Here is a 16,754-nt window from a genome sequence, read left to right on the forward strand (position 1 = left end):
TTCTCAAAATACAAGGGAGATGAAGCTTCTTCTCTCCTACGTGGACAGAATGACCACTTCCTTTCACTTGCCCTCTCTTTATAAAGCACCGCTTTCTGTCCTGTCTCCTGCCCTTCACCTTCCCTTCTGCACATTCTTGCTGCCAAACTCTTATTTCCTCTTCCCTCCCCTTTGTGAAGAACAATGTGAAAGACTCTGAAGGGCAATTGACTGACTGGCTGTTATTTCCTATTAAGCCAAATATAAGACTCTTCATCTTCTTAACTATTCAAGATTTTTTAAGAGGTTTTTCAGTGACAGTCTAGGTTTTCACTGATAGTTCCAACTTTTATAGGAGTTTGAGGGTCATCAGTGTAGACACACTAGTGAGGTGGATTCAGCACTGATTTCCAGAGTAGCCTTTTCTCAGAGAATCTTCTCTAACTGTTAGGTTGTCAAGACAGCAACCTTGATTCTGTAAAGTTCCAGTCCCTTATGGATAAGCTCGTATGACCACATTCATAGGAATTAGAATACAATCTAGAAAAATAATCAATATGTACACACACACACACACACACACACACACATTCTGCCATTAATCCATTTCTCTCTGAAGAAATGTTTGTACAGGAAACTAAATTATCATATGATTATGGTCTGATGTTGATAGAATTAAAGTAAGAGTAATCAGAGGTTGTTCAAAATTTATTTTCTAATGCAATCCTCTCAGAATAAAGATACTGTGTATCTCTGTCTTTATATCCATGTATTTCTTTACTCTTGCTTCTGGACAAAAATATGCTATCTCTTCTGTCCATAAAGAAAAACTAAATCATTAAGGAAATATAGACAAGGATTTCTGTATATACACTTATCAACTAAAGTCATGCTTTGCTACACCATAACATTTTCATGGCATTTTTCACTTCTTCATTCCTTAGTGAATAGATCAGTGGATTAAGTAAGGGTGTCCCAATTGTATAAAATAAAGCAACCATCTTGTCTTTTGGAAATGTGGTTGGTGGGCATGTGTATATGAATATATATGGACCAAAAAATATGACAACCACAATGAAGTTGGAGGTGCATGTAGAAAGGACTTTTCACCTTCCTTCTGCATGAAACTCACCATGTATATGGCCACACTATTAGAAACAACAAGCAAATTTATCACAGAAATGGTCATGCAGGCAAGTTTCAACAAGGGCTGCAAGTCACAGAAATAGTGGTCAATCACATTGGGGCCACAGAAGGGCAACCTCAAAGCCAGGAAAATCTGTGCTGAAGAGTGAATACAAGACCCCACCCAGGCTAGAATCACCAGTATACCACAAAGGTGCCGGCTCATGATGGCTGTATATTGCAAGGGTTTACAGATGGCTATGTAGCGATCAAAGGCCATAAGGATGAGCACAAAGATCTCCATGCATCCAAAGAAATGGGCTGCAAAGATCTGGGTCATGCACTCATTGTAAGAAATGGTTTTCTCCTGAGAAAGGGCATCCACAATTAACCTGGGGGCTGTGGTTATAGAGAAGCAGGCATAAGCAAAAGACAAATAGAACAGGAAGAAATACATGGGACTCCCATGCCCTGCTTGTCTTAATAATCACTACAATAAGAAAGTTCCCCAATAGTGTTGCAAGGTATAGGACCAAGAAGACCCCAAATATTGCTTTCTGCTTTCCTACATCCTGTGTCAAGCCAAAGAAAATGAATTCAGTCACACTCTTATTCACTGACATGGTAGTGATTGTAGATAAGGTGTAGTTGACAAAGGTTTAAAGGTTTAATCTGCAGAAAGAAGAAAAGAATAGACATCTCGGGAAGATAAGTGGACTGAATTCTAAAGTCCTAGTTTCTGTTTCATGCTCTGTTAATTCCAAATGCCTTTAATCTGATATGAATCTCTGGAAATCTGCACATGTCCAAATCTCACCCAGATCTATCCATGATTCAGAAGTTAGCAGCCTTGGATCAAATTTGGATAAAAGTTTTTTGAATTTTGAGAATACAGAATGAAGGGCCTTTAAAATTTTTTATTCCAACCAAGATTGCGAATTCCAGAACTAGTACTTTCCTTGGGCAAATGACTTTTACACTTCAAAATTTAGCCTTCAGATGAGAGATGGAGTGTAAATACTTGCCATATCTTATTCTGAGTTTTCTTAAAAATTTAAAGACGATTTTGTATCCACATAGACATCAATATAAACATGTATATTCCAGGCATTATGTATGTTTTCTGTGTTCTCTAATATCTAAATAGTATTATTTCAATATTAAGTGCTAGTATTATTAGAGTCCCTGCTGAAGAAACCTTTCTTAGTTTGGTTCATTTTTGTGTCTATTATACCTGACTTCACTGGAATCTTGGTTGAAATATGCTCTGACAATTTTTACCTATGCCTCTTTTGTTCAGGATGTCAGTTTCACTGATGGTCATAATATAACAAATGTGTGGATAATACACTAAGGTTTATATAATTTGGGAAAATACTATTTACTCTCTTGATTATACTCATGAACTTACCTTGTTAAAGTACTGAGCCTTTCTGCCTATGGATTTGACTTGTAAAATTTCCAATATATGTATAATCTAATATATAATCTTACTAACATATGTCTCTTTCTACTCTAAATTTTCCAGAATATTTTCCTAAAGATACTGTTTGAAAAAAATCCTGCAATTCCAATATACAGTAATATATTTTTTCTATTTCAGATATTTGCTAATATCATATATAGTTTGATTGAAACCATCATTGTAGTTCCTGACTTTAACTCAGAATTATTATAACAATTTTCACATATTACTATAATTTCCATAGTTTATGTATTGACTTAATGATATATAAAGTTTTAGAATTTTGCAGAAAATTGATGCACATATAAGCAAAGCATAAAAAGCTTATTGTATTAGCTCACTTGGTTAGCTAAGATGTATTTTTATTATATGTATATTAAATTACATTATAAGCCAAATTTTATATTTTTAGCACATGTTTATGAAAACATATTGTCCTGAGTATCTTTTATCTTTTGTTGTCTTATATTAGGTAATCTTGATATTTTATTTCCAATTGATATTAATCTAGCAAAATGATATTTCTTGGTAAAGAATACAGTTGCTGGAGTCAGTTTGTCTGAGTTTAAATCCCAGATTTACTATTTACTAGTTGCAAAATCTTGGGAAAATCACTTTAGACATAATTATGGTTACTGTGCAGATAAAATGAAGAAGGATGTAGCTCATTAAGTAAGAATTATGTCAGTCTCAGTCTCTGCTACTTGCACTTTTATGACTTTGCATCTTTTCTTCTTCTGTAACTTTATTCCTTTTCATAAAATACAAGTGGTCAATTTTCCCATTTTAAGGTAATCTATATTCTGAAAAACCTTTAAAATAATAATACAGTCTCCACTCACTTACCTTCCATAATTCCATAATTTTCTTTCATTTTAAATACTGAATTGAAATTATCTGGAGTTATCATGAGGAATGTGGAAAACATCCCCCCTGTTCCTAAAAGTTTAATATGAGTTTTAAGGTACTTAGAGATAAGATCATTAATTATGTTAGTCGTCATATGATCGATGTTATAAGAGTAGAAACCATCTACAGAGAAAAAAGTACAGATACCTAAAGAGTACATTGATCAGTGAAAAATTCAGAATTTTTTTAAAGAGGTGAACTTTAACTGAAGAGAGTCAGGTTTTATATCAGGTCTGAGAGGTGAGTTAGCACAGAATCTGAGGCCGCACTGCCTAGATTCACACTCCACCTGCTGCTTATGAGTGTAATATTTTACAAATTCCTTGAATCTATGCATTTCATTTTCTCCAGCCGTGAAAATATATGATAATGCAATCTACCTTTCAGGATTGCTATGAAGGTTAGATAATTCAGTATGTGCAAAACATATGCAGATATACAGTACCTTCAATTGAAATGGTTACTTCCATTCACGACCCAGATAATCACGATGGTGGGAGCACTCACCTAGAGCCAGACATCCTGGAATGTGAAGTCAAGTGGGCCTTAAGAAAGTATCAGTACGAACAAAGCTAGTGGAGGTGATGGAATTCCAGTTGAGCTATTTCAGATCCTAAACGGTGATGCTGTGAAAGTGCTGAATGCAGTATGCCAGCAAATTGGGAAAACTCAGCAGTGGCCACAGGACTGGAAAAGGTCAGTTTTCATTCCAATCCCAAAGAAAGGCAATCCCAAAGAATGCTCAAAATACCGCACAATTACACTCATCTCACACGCTAGTAAAGTAATGCTCAAAATTCTCCAAGTCAGGCTTCAGCAATACGTGGACCGTGAACTTCCAGATGTTCAAGCTGGTTTTAGAAAAGGCAGAGGAACCAGAGATCAAATTGCCAACATTCACTGGATCATTGAAAAAGCAAGAGAGTTCCAGAAAAATGTATATTTCTGCTTTATTGACTATGCCAAAGCCTTTGACTGTGTGGATCACAATAAACTGTAGAAAATCCTGAAAGAGATGGGCATACCAGACCATCTGACCTGTCTCTTGAGAAACCTATATGCAGGTCAGGAAGCAACAGTTAGAACTGGACATGGAACAACAGACTGGTTCCAAATAGGAAAAAGAGTATGTCAAGGCTGTATATTGTCACCCTGCTTATTTAACTTCTATGCAGAGTACATCATGAGAAGCGCTGGGTAAGATGTAGCACAAGCTGGAATCAAGATTGCAGGGAGAAATATCAATAATCTCAGATATGCAGATGACACCACCCTTATGGCAGAAAGTGAAGAGGAACTAAAAAGCCTCTTGATGAAAGTGAAAGAGGAGAGTGAAAAAGTTGGCTTAAAGCTTAACATTCAGAAAACTAAGATCATGGCATCTGGTCCCATCATTTCATGGGAAATAGATGGGGAAACAGTGGAAACAGTGTCAGATTTTATTTTTGGGGGGGCTCCAAAATCACTGCAGATGGTGATTGCAGCCATGAAATTAAAAGACACTTACTCTTTGGAAGGAAAGTTATGACCAACCTAGATAGCATATTAAAAAGCAGAGACATTACTTTGCCAATGAAGGTTCATCTGGTCAAGGCTATGGTTTTTCCAGTAGTCATGTGTGGATGTGAGAGTTGGACTGTGAAGAAAGCTGAGCGCTGAAGAATTGATGCTTTTGAACTGTGGTGTTGGAGAAGACTCTTGAGAGCCCCTTGGACTGCAAAGAGATCCAACCAGTCCATCCTAAAGGAGATCAGTCCTGGGTGTTCATTGGCAGAACTGACGCTGAAGCTGAAACTCCAATACTTTGGCCACCTGATTCAAAGAGTTGACTCATTGGAAAAGACCCTGCTGCTGGGAGGGATTGGGGGCAGGAGAAGAAGGGGACGACAGAGGATGAGATGGCTGGATGGCATCACTGACTCGATGGACATGAGTTTGAGTAAACTCCGGGTGTTTGCGATGAACAGGGAGGCCTGGCGTGCTGTGATACATGGGATCGCAAAGGGTCAGACACGACTGAGTGACTGAACTGAATTGAACTGAACTGAACTGAGCTTCTATTATGATTATGAGTGTTAGCTTTCCAAGATGGATTTTTCATTTTCCAAAAATACCAATTCAAATTTTCATTTACCTATAAAAGAAGTGCACAACTGTTTTAAACATTATGTTCCTTTTCCAAGTAGCTGAAATCATATTAGGACTGTATATCACAGCAGTTTTCTCATGGTGACCAGAAGTTAGGAATGATGTTTTCATAAATTTTAATATGTATTTAAATATAAATAAATAAAAGTACATAACACCTTCAATAATATAGGCCGATGATAAGAGGAAAGCAGAAGGAACATAGGCCCTTGGATGTGAAAAAGTCTAGAATCCATAGATAAAACTCAGAGGAGTGAGGGCTTTGGAAGGAAAGAGGAAAGCAGTATTTTAGTGGACATGATAAGGCAAATGCTTTATCAAGCAAATAAAAAGAAAACCAAACTGAAACCTTTAGTTTAGTTGGATTATTTTGATGCTGGGAAACACTGAAGGCAAAAGGAGAAGGGGGTGGCAGAGGAAAAGATAGTTAGATAGCATCACCAACTTAATGGACATGAATTTGAACAAACTCCAGGAGATCGTGGAGGGCAGTGAAGCCTGATATACAACAGTCCATGGAGTGGCAAAGAGTCAGACATGACATAGCAACTGAACAACAACAAAGACATAGTAGAAAAGCTTCGAAAACTAGGTTTTCTACCTAGCCAAAGGCAATGAAAACAAGAGTATATTGTTTGAATATGTTTTTGTAGGGATATATAAAATGTAGAGGCCTAAAAATATGTGAATAGCTTTTATTATTTTTTATTCACTACCTAAGAACAGAAATAACTAAGTTGTTTAACATAATTGTCATATATATATATATATATCTCCAACTGAGCTTTAGGCTCATCTGCAATGAAATGTCTACCTTCTTGAAGATATGCAGCTTCTAGGGGAGATATGTCTTTTGATCTCCTATACTAAGAAACTAAGTGGGAAGCATACAAATTGATCCACTGTGGTCCCAATGAAATAAAGTCTGGATCCTCAGTGACCCCAGATATGATTCACTGGTGACTTTGGATTTCTTACTTCATTCCCTGGAGAAGGGAATAGCTACCCACTCCAGTATTCTGGCCTGGAGAATTCCATGGACTGTACAGTCCATGGGTTGCAAAGAATCAGACATGACTGAGTGACTTTCACTTCTTAGAGAAGGATCTTAAATGCTCATTTTCAATTAGTCTCATGCAAAATAGCAAAATTAAATATATCCTTTTTTATATTTAATAGGATCATGTGCTGTCAATGTTATCATTTTTAAGGCTTTATTTTTTATAGAGGTTTTAGGTTCACAATAAAATTAAGAGAAAGGTTCAGAGATTTCCCATACAGTCCTTGCCCTAACACATATATAACCTCCACCCCATTATTAACTATCCCGCCAGAGTGATTCATTTGTTATACTGATGAAGCTACACTGACACATTGCGATCTCCTGAAGTCCTTGGTTTACCTGAGGGCTCACTGCTGGTGGTGTATAGTCTATGGATTTGAATAAATGTGCAGTGTATGTATCTATTACTATAATGTTATAGAAAATATGTTCACTGCCCTAAAACGTGATCATTTTTACATTTCTAAAACATAAAATTCAGTAAGTCTTTTCACAGAGTACTTCATTTTCATTCAATTCTAAATAAAATATCTTGCACAAAAATTTAGTGGATGAAAAGTAACACTTTGAGTGAGCTCTCTCTGTGTTTTTATTCTAAGAATTATTAGCTACTACATACCATAAAGTCAGGCTGATATTTCATAAACATTAGTATTACAAATGGTGGTCTAGTGGTTAAGACTCTGTGTTCCCAGTGCAGGAGGCACAGGTTCAATCCCTGGTCAGGGAACTAAGATCCTGCATGCCATTAGACAAGGTCAAAGGAAAAAAGAAAGAAAAGGAAAAGTGAACATTTTAAAGACATGGCACATCATAAATGCAGTAAAGTGATTACTGTAGTTTTCAAGAACAATGACTGAGATACTCACTGTGGCTCTCAGAGTCCTCTAACTCGGTGCCAGTGCTTCTGCTTCTGTGTGCAGCAGTTAAGCCTGGCTCTGTCAGATAATGTGCTAGCTAATGGCTATCCATTTTACAGGGCATGCATGTGTGTGTGTGTGTGTGTGTGTGTATTTATTGAATTATGCAATCCTCTCAGGTTTGTTTTAATATTATTGTTCATTTGATTTTGCCATCTCATAAGGTAAGTTCATGTGTGTGTGTTTTATTTTTTAAATTTTTATTGGAGCAGAGCTGTTTTACAATATTGTATTATTTCCTGCTATACGTGAAAACCATAATTCCAAAAGATACATGCACCCCAATGTGTATTGTAGCACTTTTTACTGCAGTCAGGACATGGCAGCAGCCTCCATCAACAGAGGAATGGATAAAGAAGATGTGGCACATATACACAATGGAATATTACTCAGCCATAAAAGGATCAAAATTGTGCCATTTGCAGAGATGTGGATGGACCTAGAGACTGTCATACTGAGACCAGTTCATATTATTTTATTTTGTTTACTTGAAGTTAAGCTGGGAGGCAGGATTCAGCAGAGAATAGTCAGAGAGGAACCAGGACTAGAACTGAAACATTTGTGCTCCATGGCAATTCTTGCTAAGACTCTGCTCCACACTGTTACATAAAACATCAGTCTCCAGCCATCCAGGAGGAGCCAACATAAAGCCGGAAAATCATAAGCAGGTAAAGAAGTAAACCTCTGACATGTTTAGTTCATGTTCTGACTTGTAAATGGGTGTAAACTTCAGGATGGGTCAAAGAGATCAGGATTTTAGGTGTATATCTGAAAAATAATGGTGAGGAGTAGGGGATAGAGAGTGGTGGCAGGAATCAGAGCAAAAGGGAAAATCTGACTGTGGGAAAGAGCCAGAAAAAGAAGAACCAGGGGATGAGATAGGGCAAACCTCACAAGACAAGGGTGAGTGAAGGCCCACGTTAGGGATAAAGAGTAGTTTATCCCTGGATTTCACCAGAGAGTTGATCTTTCTCTTCTCCAGTCCTGCCAATCCCAGAAAGAGAATGCAATTTGGGGCTGTAAGTAGGGAGGATGGTGTGTCCTGGACAGGGAATGTTAGCGTAATAATTAGGACAATAAGCACCACAACACCACCAGCATCAGTGCACACCCACTGCGTGTCATTAATCCATGCCCTTGTCCTTTTCCTGTCCTTAAGCTTTGTAAATAAGAAAGGTGGAGGTATAGAGTACTGTGCCTTTGCTCCCTTCAATGTGTCCCCTTTTGGATAAGAACTTGGGGCTGAGCCAGTGTTGCATTAAGCAGAAACCAATGAAAGAAGAGGATCCCCCAAATATTAAAATCCTCTCAAGGATTTTAATTCCCCTTCAAGGGAAATGTGTTTCTTGAACATGAGGTTTCTCAGGAGACAGAACTGGGTAGGGGCAACTGACCCAGTCTTGAATGGGAGTCAAGAAAAAGGAAATTGTTCAGTTAGGCTTGAAAACTTACCTTTTTTCTTTGTGGGGGAAAAAAAAAAGAGCTATGAGCTCTTAATCCTTCAATACCAATTTACTTTGAAGACAAATCAGGCTCAGTATTTGCAACATGTAAATTGTACTCCAAATAGATCCACTCTGCTTTCTGTCTAAGGACCTAGAGGGAGAGAAGATACCCCATAGATACCAACCCTTCCTAGAAAGCCTGAGTTAGACTCTTCAAAAGGGTCTGTAATGCTGGCAGAAAGTTTCTTACTCTGCTCTTAGAAATTTCTAGAATAAATAGGAAATATTCTCACTATTCTGTGATAAAACTATTTTTAAATAGTCATATCCATTACCCCAAATAATTCTCTGGCAAAGCATGTGAATTAAACATTTCCTCTTCCTCCAACAGATATTTATAGGGATTTCATGAAAAGTTATTTGCCGAGGCTTTGAAGGAAAAATGTCTTCACCCTTCCCACCCAACCCTGAAGGATTTGCTAAATGAGCTATTAAATTCAGTTAATCCAGAATCACAGCAAACCATGAGGCTAATTAATCCCAGACAAGATTGTCAAATGAAAGATTCTGCCCACAGAGCCCTCCTCACTTCCTACTCTGTCCTAATGGGACAGCTTCCACTTCAGTTACCAAGAGGTCCTCATGTACCCTACTCCAAGGAAAAAACACACTTTCAAAGTCACATGGAGGTATAGACTATGAAAAGTTACCAAAGACTCTGTCCTTTAAGTCAAATCTTTCCTAATGACAGAAGTTCTGAATGTAGGTAAAGGTTCAAATAGATGTGATCTAATTGAATTCTAGCTTCATGACTTATGTTTCTGTGGCTTTAAGCACGTTTCTTAACTTCTCCTAGTTTCATATTCTAGAAACTGTTACTGTTAGAGATATTAATTATTATATAAATCCTGATGATACTGGTGAAATATAACTAAAGACAATGAAAACTAATAATTAAAATTTCTATAATTCCTATAGCATTTTGAAATCAGTCACTAGATAAAGGAAGGTATAAGAGAAAAATGAAAAGAAAATGTTTTTTTATATATTTTTATATTTTATTGAACTTCTTAAAGTGTGATTTACATACAATAGACTGCACCATTTTAAACATACAATAAATAACTTATGGCAAATATGTAAATACTCATGTAAATACCACCACATTACAGGGGATTATTAATTTTGTTCTTCTAGTCAAAGGACCAGATTATGGCTTTCTGTGTGTCTTCTCTTCATAATTATATTCTTTATTTTTCCTTCTGCTCTTTATTATTCAGTATTATAATACAGTTCCTTCTGAACTAAGACAGACAATCCATTCCATGCCACTCTCTAGTCTCTGGTGGTTTATATATGTTTATACAGTTATTTATTTATTAGATCAACAGATACTTTACCATTTACATTATGCTAGGTGCTATTCTAGGCACTGGAGATGTAATAGTATTTTTAGGACACAAATTTCTACCATCATAAAAGTATATTGTATTATATATACCAGAATTAAAAAAAAAAACACGAATAAACTGTATGATGGGTTACAGAATGATAAGTGCTAAGGAGAAAAATTAAGCAGAGACGGAGGAACAGGAGATATAGAAGGTTACTGGGTGGGCGTTGCAATTTTATGAAGTAGTCTGAAAAGTCATTATTAAGAAGATACATTTTAATAATAAATCAAAAGTATTGAGGGGATAAGCTATGAATATATCCAGAGGAAGAATAATTGAGAGACAGAAAACAGGCTTGCAAAGATTCTTAGAAATGATCACAGCAATAAGACCATTTTCCATCTTTAACCATAAAAAGTTATTACAGAAGAGAATATAATCAGATCTTCTACACTTTGATTGTCAGAGTCTAAAGGTCCATTAGTGCTGAGATTCCCAGAGACATGCTCATGCAAAATATCTCAAAGTGGCATCATATGAGTTCATCTGCCACAGTTTACAGTTCACTTTTCAGATCTATAAGGAAATCAGTCAGTGCAGTCACTCAGTCATGTCCAACTCTTTGTGACCCCATGGCCTGCAGCACGCCAGGCTTCCCTGTCCATCATCAACTCCAAGAGCTTGCTCAAACTCATGTCCATAGAGTTGGTGATGCCACTTAACCATCTCATCCTTTGTCATCCCCTTGTTCTCCTGCCTTCAATCTTTCCCAGCATCAGGGTCTTTTCCAATGAGTCAGTTCTTCATATCAGGTGGCCAAAGTACTGGAGTTTCAACTATAGCAAAATAGTCTTGATTATATTTATTCTCAGAGATAGACTCAATGTCTGTTCCCTTGTGAACTGGCTCCTACTGTTGATACACATTAGTTAACAGAACTCAAACAAGAATGCAAATTTAGTGAGATGCATAAAAAATATGAGCTTGCCAGGTAGCATAGACTCTGCCTGCCAATACAGGAGATGCTAGAAACGCAGGTTTCATCACTGAGTCAGGAACATATCCTGGATAAGGAAATGGCAACTGACTCCAGTATTCTTTTTTTTTTTATTATTATTATTATTTTTTTTCCAGTGGGTTTTGTCATACATTGATATGAATCAGCCATGGATTTACATGGATCGGGATTGGGAATACACGACTCCAGTATTCTTGCCTGGAGAATCACATGGACAAAAGAGCCTGGCAGGGTGCAGGCCATGGGTCTCGAAACAGTCAGACACAAATGAGCAACTGAGCACACACACACACATTATGGCATTAGTTCTATTTTATTTGTCAATTATTGCATTTTTCATATGTATGATTTCATCCATGAGATGTTAGTTTTTATAATATAACTAACAGCTTTATAAAATAGTCATCCATTCAGAAGTAAACAAAGATGAGAGAAGTGTCCATGAACTTAAAATACAAAAGCAGACACATATAAAAAACTAAGAAATATAAAAATAATAATCAACATGATGAACAAAACATACTAATGTATATATACAGAAATTATGTATCAATACAGTGAATATCTTTGTTATGACTGGAATTATCTGATTTGAATAAAAAGTGAGGCGTTATTTCCCTCTACATACTCAGGCAAAGGAAAAGCTAATTTTTAGGAGTATTATAGAGAGGAGACAAGCACCAAATAGAGGCTTAATAGTTGATATTTATGCTCCTTGGGGACCATAGGTTTCTGGGTGTGACACTATGTCATTGACTTTTGAGCCAGAAAGTATATGATACAGACCAGTAGTTCCAGAGCTGGTTTACCAACAAAATGGATGACAGAAATCAGGGACAAACTATTAAACTTGGATAAGAAATTAAACACACACACACACACACACACACACACACACAATAATGTACAAAATCAGAAGTTAAACCTATAGAAAGAACAGGATGTGGTTCACAAGCAGAAACATCAAAGCAGACAGCAGACGTGAGGAATGGGCTTGTGCCTCCACAAAGATGATGGAACTTCAGGTTCTCTCTCTGAGACATTGGATAAAACAATACAGATTTTGCTGGGTGCTAATTCGACCAGCGGTGCCAGCCGAGATGAGCTACCCACGCCCACGGCCAGGGGCGGCTGCCTAGAGGAGCTACCCCACTTCCAAGGAGTGGTGACTGCACGGGCACAGGAGGGCCGAGAGGAGCTATTCCATGTTCAAGGTCAGGAGGGGCGGCCTGAGGAGATACCCATTGTCCGAGGTAAGGAGGAGTGGCTGCGCTTTGCTGGAGCATCTGTAAAGATATACCCCACGTCCAAGGTAAGAGAAACTCAAGTAAGATGGTAGGTGTTGTGAGAGGGCATCAAAGGGCAGACACTGAAATCATAATCACAGAAAACTAGCCAATCTGATCACATGGACCATAACCTTATCTAACTCAATGAAACTAAGCCATGCCGTGTGGAGCCACCCAAGACGGACGGGTCACGGTGGAGAGGTCGGACAGAATGTGGTCCACTGGAGAAGGGAATGGCAAACCGGCTCGACGTCTTTAGGCAACACCATAGACTCCCCGAGAACACCGTCCTAAGTATAGAGGAACACCACGTTCAGCACAGCAACTAGAAAACAACTCCGTTTACCTCAAATCATCTCGAGACAAGAGCTGATTCCCTGGCTTTGACTCAAGAGGAAGGCCAGCTTTAAACAACACCTAAAGAGGAGGCTTCTCTCAGCTATAGGTACGTGAGAGGGACCCTGAGTTTGCGGCCTCAAGTGGAATGGACACTGAGATGCCCTGACTCGAAATTAGGCCGGATTTCCCTGCAGTGACTTGAATGCAGGCTCGTCTCATCTCCCAAGATGAAGGGATGTCTGAATCCCCTGTGGAGACACTAGAGAATACCCTAGTTCCCCACCTCATCTCAACAGGAGGCCTCACATCCCTTTGACAACACGAGAGGCTCACGTAGTTCAATGCTTCAAAAGGAGATGAAGCCTGACTCCTCTTGAAAACTGACAGGAGTCACAGTATCGCTCTGGCAACTGCAAAGGGAAAGTTGGTCTCCCACCTCACTTGGAGAGGCGTCCCTATTGTCCTGCCAAGCCTCGAGGAGAATCCCAATGTGTCCCTCGCAACTAGACAGGAGTCCTGACGTCTCTGAAAAAACACGAGTTTTGAAGGGCCATCCCCTCAGTAACGTGAGAACATAACCCAGGTTCCCGCCGCAACTCCAGAAAAACAATGAGACTTTCCCCTCGCAGCGAGATGAGGCCCGATTCCCCTGCAATGCATGCAGAGTAAGTCCGTGTTCCCCATCAAACATGAAAGGAGCCTTGACTTCCTTGATGGAACACCAGAGAGTCCCCAAGAACACTCTCACAAATCTAGAGGGACCCAGAGGACCCGCAGCAACATGAAAGGGCTCCGTGTACTACAAATCAACTTGAGATGAGGCCCGCTTCCCCTGCAATGCATGCAGAGCAAGTCCGTGTTCCCCATCAAACACGAAAGGAGCCTTGACTTCCTTGATGGAACTCCAGAGAGTCACCAGGAACACTGTCACAAGCCTAGAGGGACTCTGAGGTCCCCTCAGCAACATGAAAGCACACCGTGTACTTGAAATCAACTCGAGATGAGGCCCGATTAAAGTGCATTGTCTACAGAGCCATCACGCATTCCCCATCAAACACGACAAGTGGCTTGACTTCCTTTAGGCAACTCCAGAGATTCCAGGAGAATACCGTCTCAAGTCTAGAGGAACACCAAGTTCAGCACAGAACTCGAGAAAAGCTCCCTGTGTCTCAAATCATCTCGAGATGAGAGCTGATTCCCTGGCTTTGAATCAAGAGGAATGCCAACTTTCCACAAGCCCCTCAAGAGGAGGCTTCTCTCAGCTATAGGTATGTGAGAGGGACCCTGAGTTTGCTGTGTGAAGTGGAATGGTCACCGAGATGTCGTGACTCGAAATAAGGCTGGATCTCCCTGCAGTGACATGAATGCAGGTTTGTCTTTAATCTCAAAAGATGAAGGGATGTCTGAATCCCCTGTGGAGACACTAGAGAAAGCCCTAGTTCCCTGGGTCATTTCGACAGGCCTCACAACCTTTTGAAACCTCGAGAGGCACGTGGAGTTAAATGCTTCAAAAGGAGAGGATAGCTGCCTCCTCTTGAAAATCGATAAGAATCCAAAATTCTTTGGCAACTGGAAAGGAACCTGGGTCATCCCCTCATCTCGAGGGGCGTCCATATGGTCCTGCCAAGCCTCGAGGAGAATCCAGATGTGTCCCTCGCAACTAGACAGGAGTCCTGACATTGCTGAACCAACAAGAGTTTTGAAGGGCCATCTCCGCCGTAACTTGAAAATATACCCCAGGTTCTCGCCAAACTCTAGAAAACCATGAGAATTTCCCCTCGCCACGACATGAGGCCCGATTCCCCTGCATTGCGTGCAGAGCAAGTCCGGGTTCCCCATGAAACATGAAAGGAGCCTTGACTTCCTTGATGGAATTCCAGAGAGTCCCCATGAACACTCTCACAAGTATAGATGGACACTGAGGTCCCCGCAGCAACATGAAAGCACTCGGTGTACTCCAAATCTACTCGAGTTGAGGCCCGATTCCCCTGCATTGTCTCCGGAGCTATCCCACGTTCCCCATCAAACAGGACAAGTGGCTTGACTTCTTTTAGGCAACTCCAGTGATTCCCCGAGAACACCGTCCCAAGTCTAGAGGAACACCAATTCAGCACAGCAACTCGAGAAAAGCTCCGTGTATCCCAAATCATTTCGAGATGAGAGCTGAATCCCTGGCTTCGAATCAAGAAGAATGCCAACTTTCCACAAGCACCTCACGAGGAGGCTTCTCTCAGCTATATGTATGTGAGTGGGACCCTGAGTATGCTGCCTCAAGTGGAATGGACACCGAGATACCCTGATTCGGTGGGGCCGAGAATTCCCTGCAGTGACTTGCATGCAGTGACTTGCATGCAGGCTCGTCTTTCATCTCACAAGATGAAGGGATGTCTGAATCCCCTGTGAAGACTTGAGAGAAAGCCCTAGTTCCCAGCCTCATCTCGAAAGAAGGCCTCACATCCCTTTGACAACACGAGTGGAACGCGGAGTTCAATGCTTCAAAAGTAGACGATGACTGACTCCTCTTGAAAATTGACAGGAATCCTAGGATCCCTGTGGCAACTTGAAAGGACACTGGGTCTCCCGCCAATGTATATATATGTGTGTGGCACGTGGAAAGGGACCCTTGGTCTCCCGCCTCAGCTGGAGAGGTGTCCCTATTGCCCTGCCAAGCCTCGAAGAGAATCCCCAGTTGTCCCTCGCAACTAGACAGGAGTCCTGACGTCGCTGAACAAACACGAGTTTTGAGGGGCCATGCCCGTCGTCACTCGAGAATATAACCCAGGTTCCCTTCACAACTCGAGAAAAACCATGAGACTCCCCGCTCGATGAGAGATGAGATCAGATTCCCCTGCATTGCGTGCAGAGCAATTCTGTGTTCCCCATCAAACATGAAAGGAACCTTGACTTCCTTGATGGAACTCCAGAGAGTCCCCAAGAACACTGATACAAGTCTAGAGGGACCCTGAAGTCACTGCAGCAACACTAAAGAGCTCGGTGTACCCCAAATCAACTCGAGATGAGGCCGATTCCCCTACATTGGCTCCAGAACCATCCGGCATTCCCCAAAACATGACAAGTGGCTTGACTTCCTTTAGGCAATTCCAGAGATTCCCCGAGAACACCATCCTAAGTATAGAGGAACACCACGTTCAGCACAGCAACTAGAAAACAGCTCCGTTTACCTCAAATCATCTCGAGAGGAATGCTGATTCCCTGGCTTTGACTCAAGAGGAATGCCAGCTTTAAACAACACCTAAAGAGGAGGCTTCTCTCAGCTATAGGTACGTGAGAGGGACCCTGAGTTTGCTGCCTCAAGTGGAATGGACACTGAGATGCCCTGACTCAAAATAAGCCTGGATTTCCTTGCAGTGACTTGAATGCAGGCTCGTCTTTCATCTCACAAGATGAAGGGATGTCTGAATCCCCTGTGGAGACCCTAGAGAATACCCTAGTTCTCCGCCTCATCTCGATAGGAGGCCTCACATCCCTTTGAAAGCATGAGTGGAATGCGAAGTTCAATGCTTCAAAAGTAGACGATGTAGTTGTAGCAGTAGCTAACACCTCCATCATGTCATATACTTACTACTGCATTATATGATAGGAACATTGAAGATATACTCTCTTAACAACTTCAAGTATTTAATTCAGTGCTGTTAACTA

General features: G+C 40.1%; 1 pseudogene; it reads right to left on the reverse strand.

The window, feature by feature from the left end:
- Window positions 1–866: 866 nt before the first annotated feature.
- On the reverse strand, window positions 867–1,727 carry LOC122680840 (annotated as a pseudogene).
- Window positions 1,728–16,754: the final 15,027 nt, after the last annotated feature.

Source organism: Cervus elaphus, chromosome 22, assembly GCF_910594005.1.
Source record: "Cervus elaphus chromosome 22, mCerEla1.1, whole genome shotgun sequence".
Taxonomy (NCBI): Eukaryota; Metazoa; Chordata; class Mammalia; order Artiodactyla; family Cervidae; genus Cervus; species Cervus elaphus.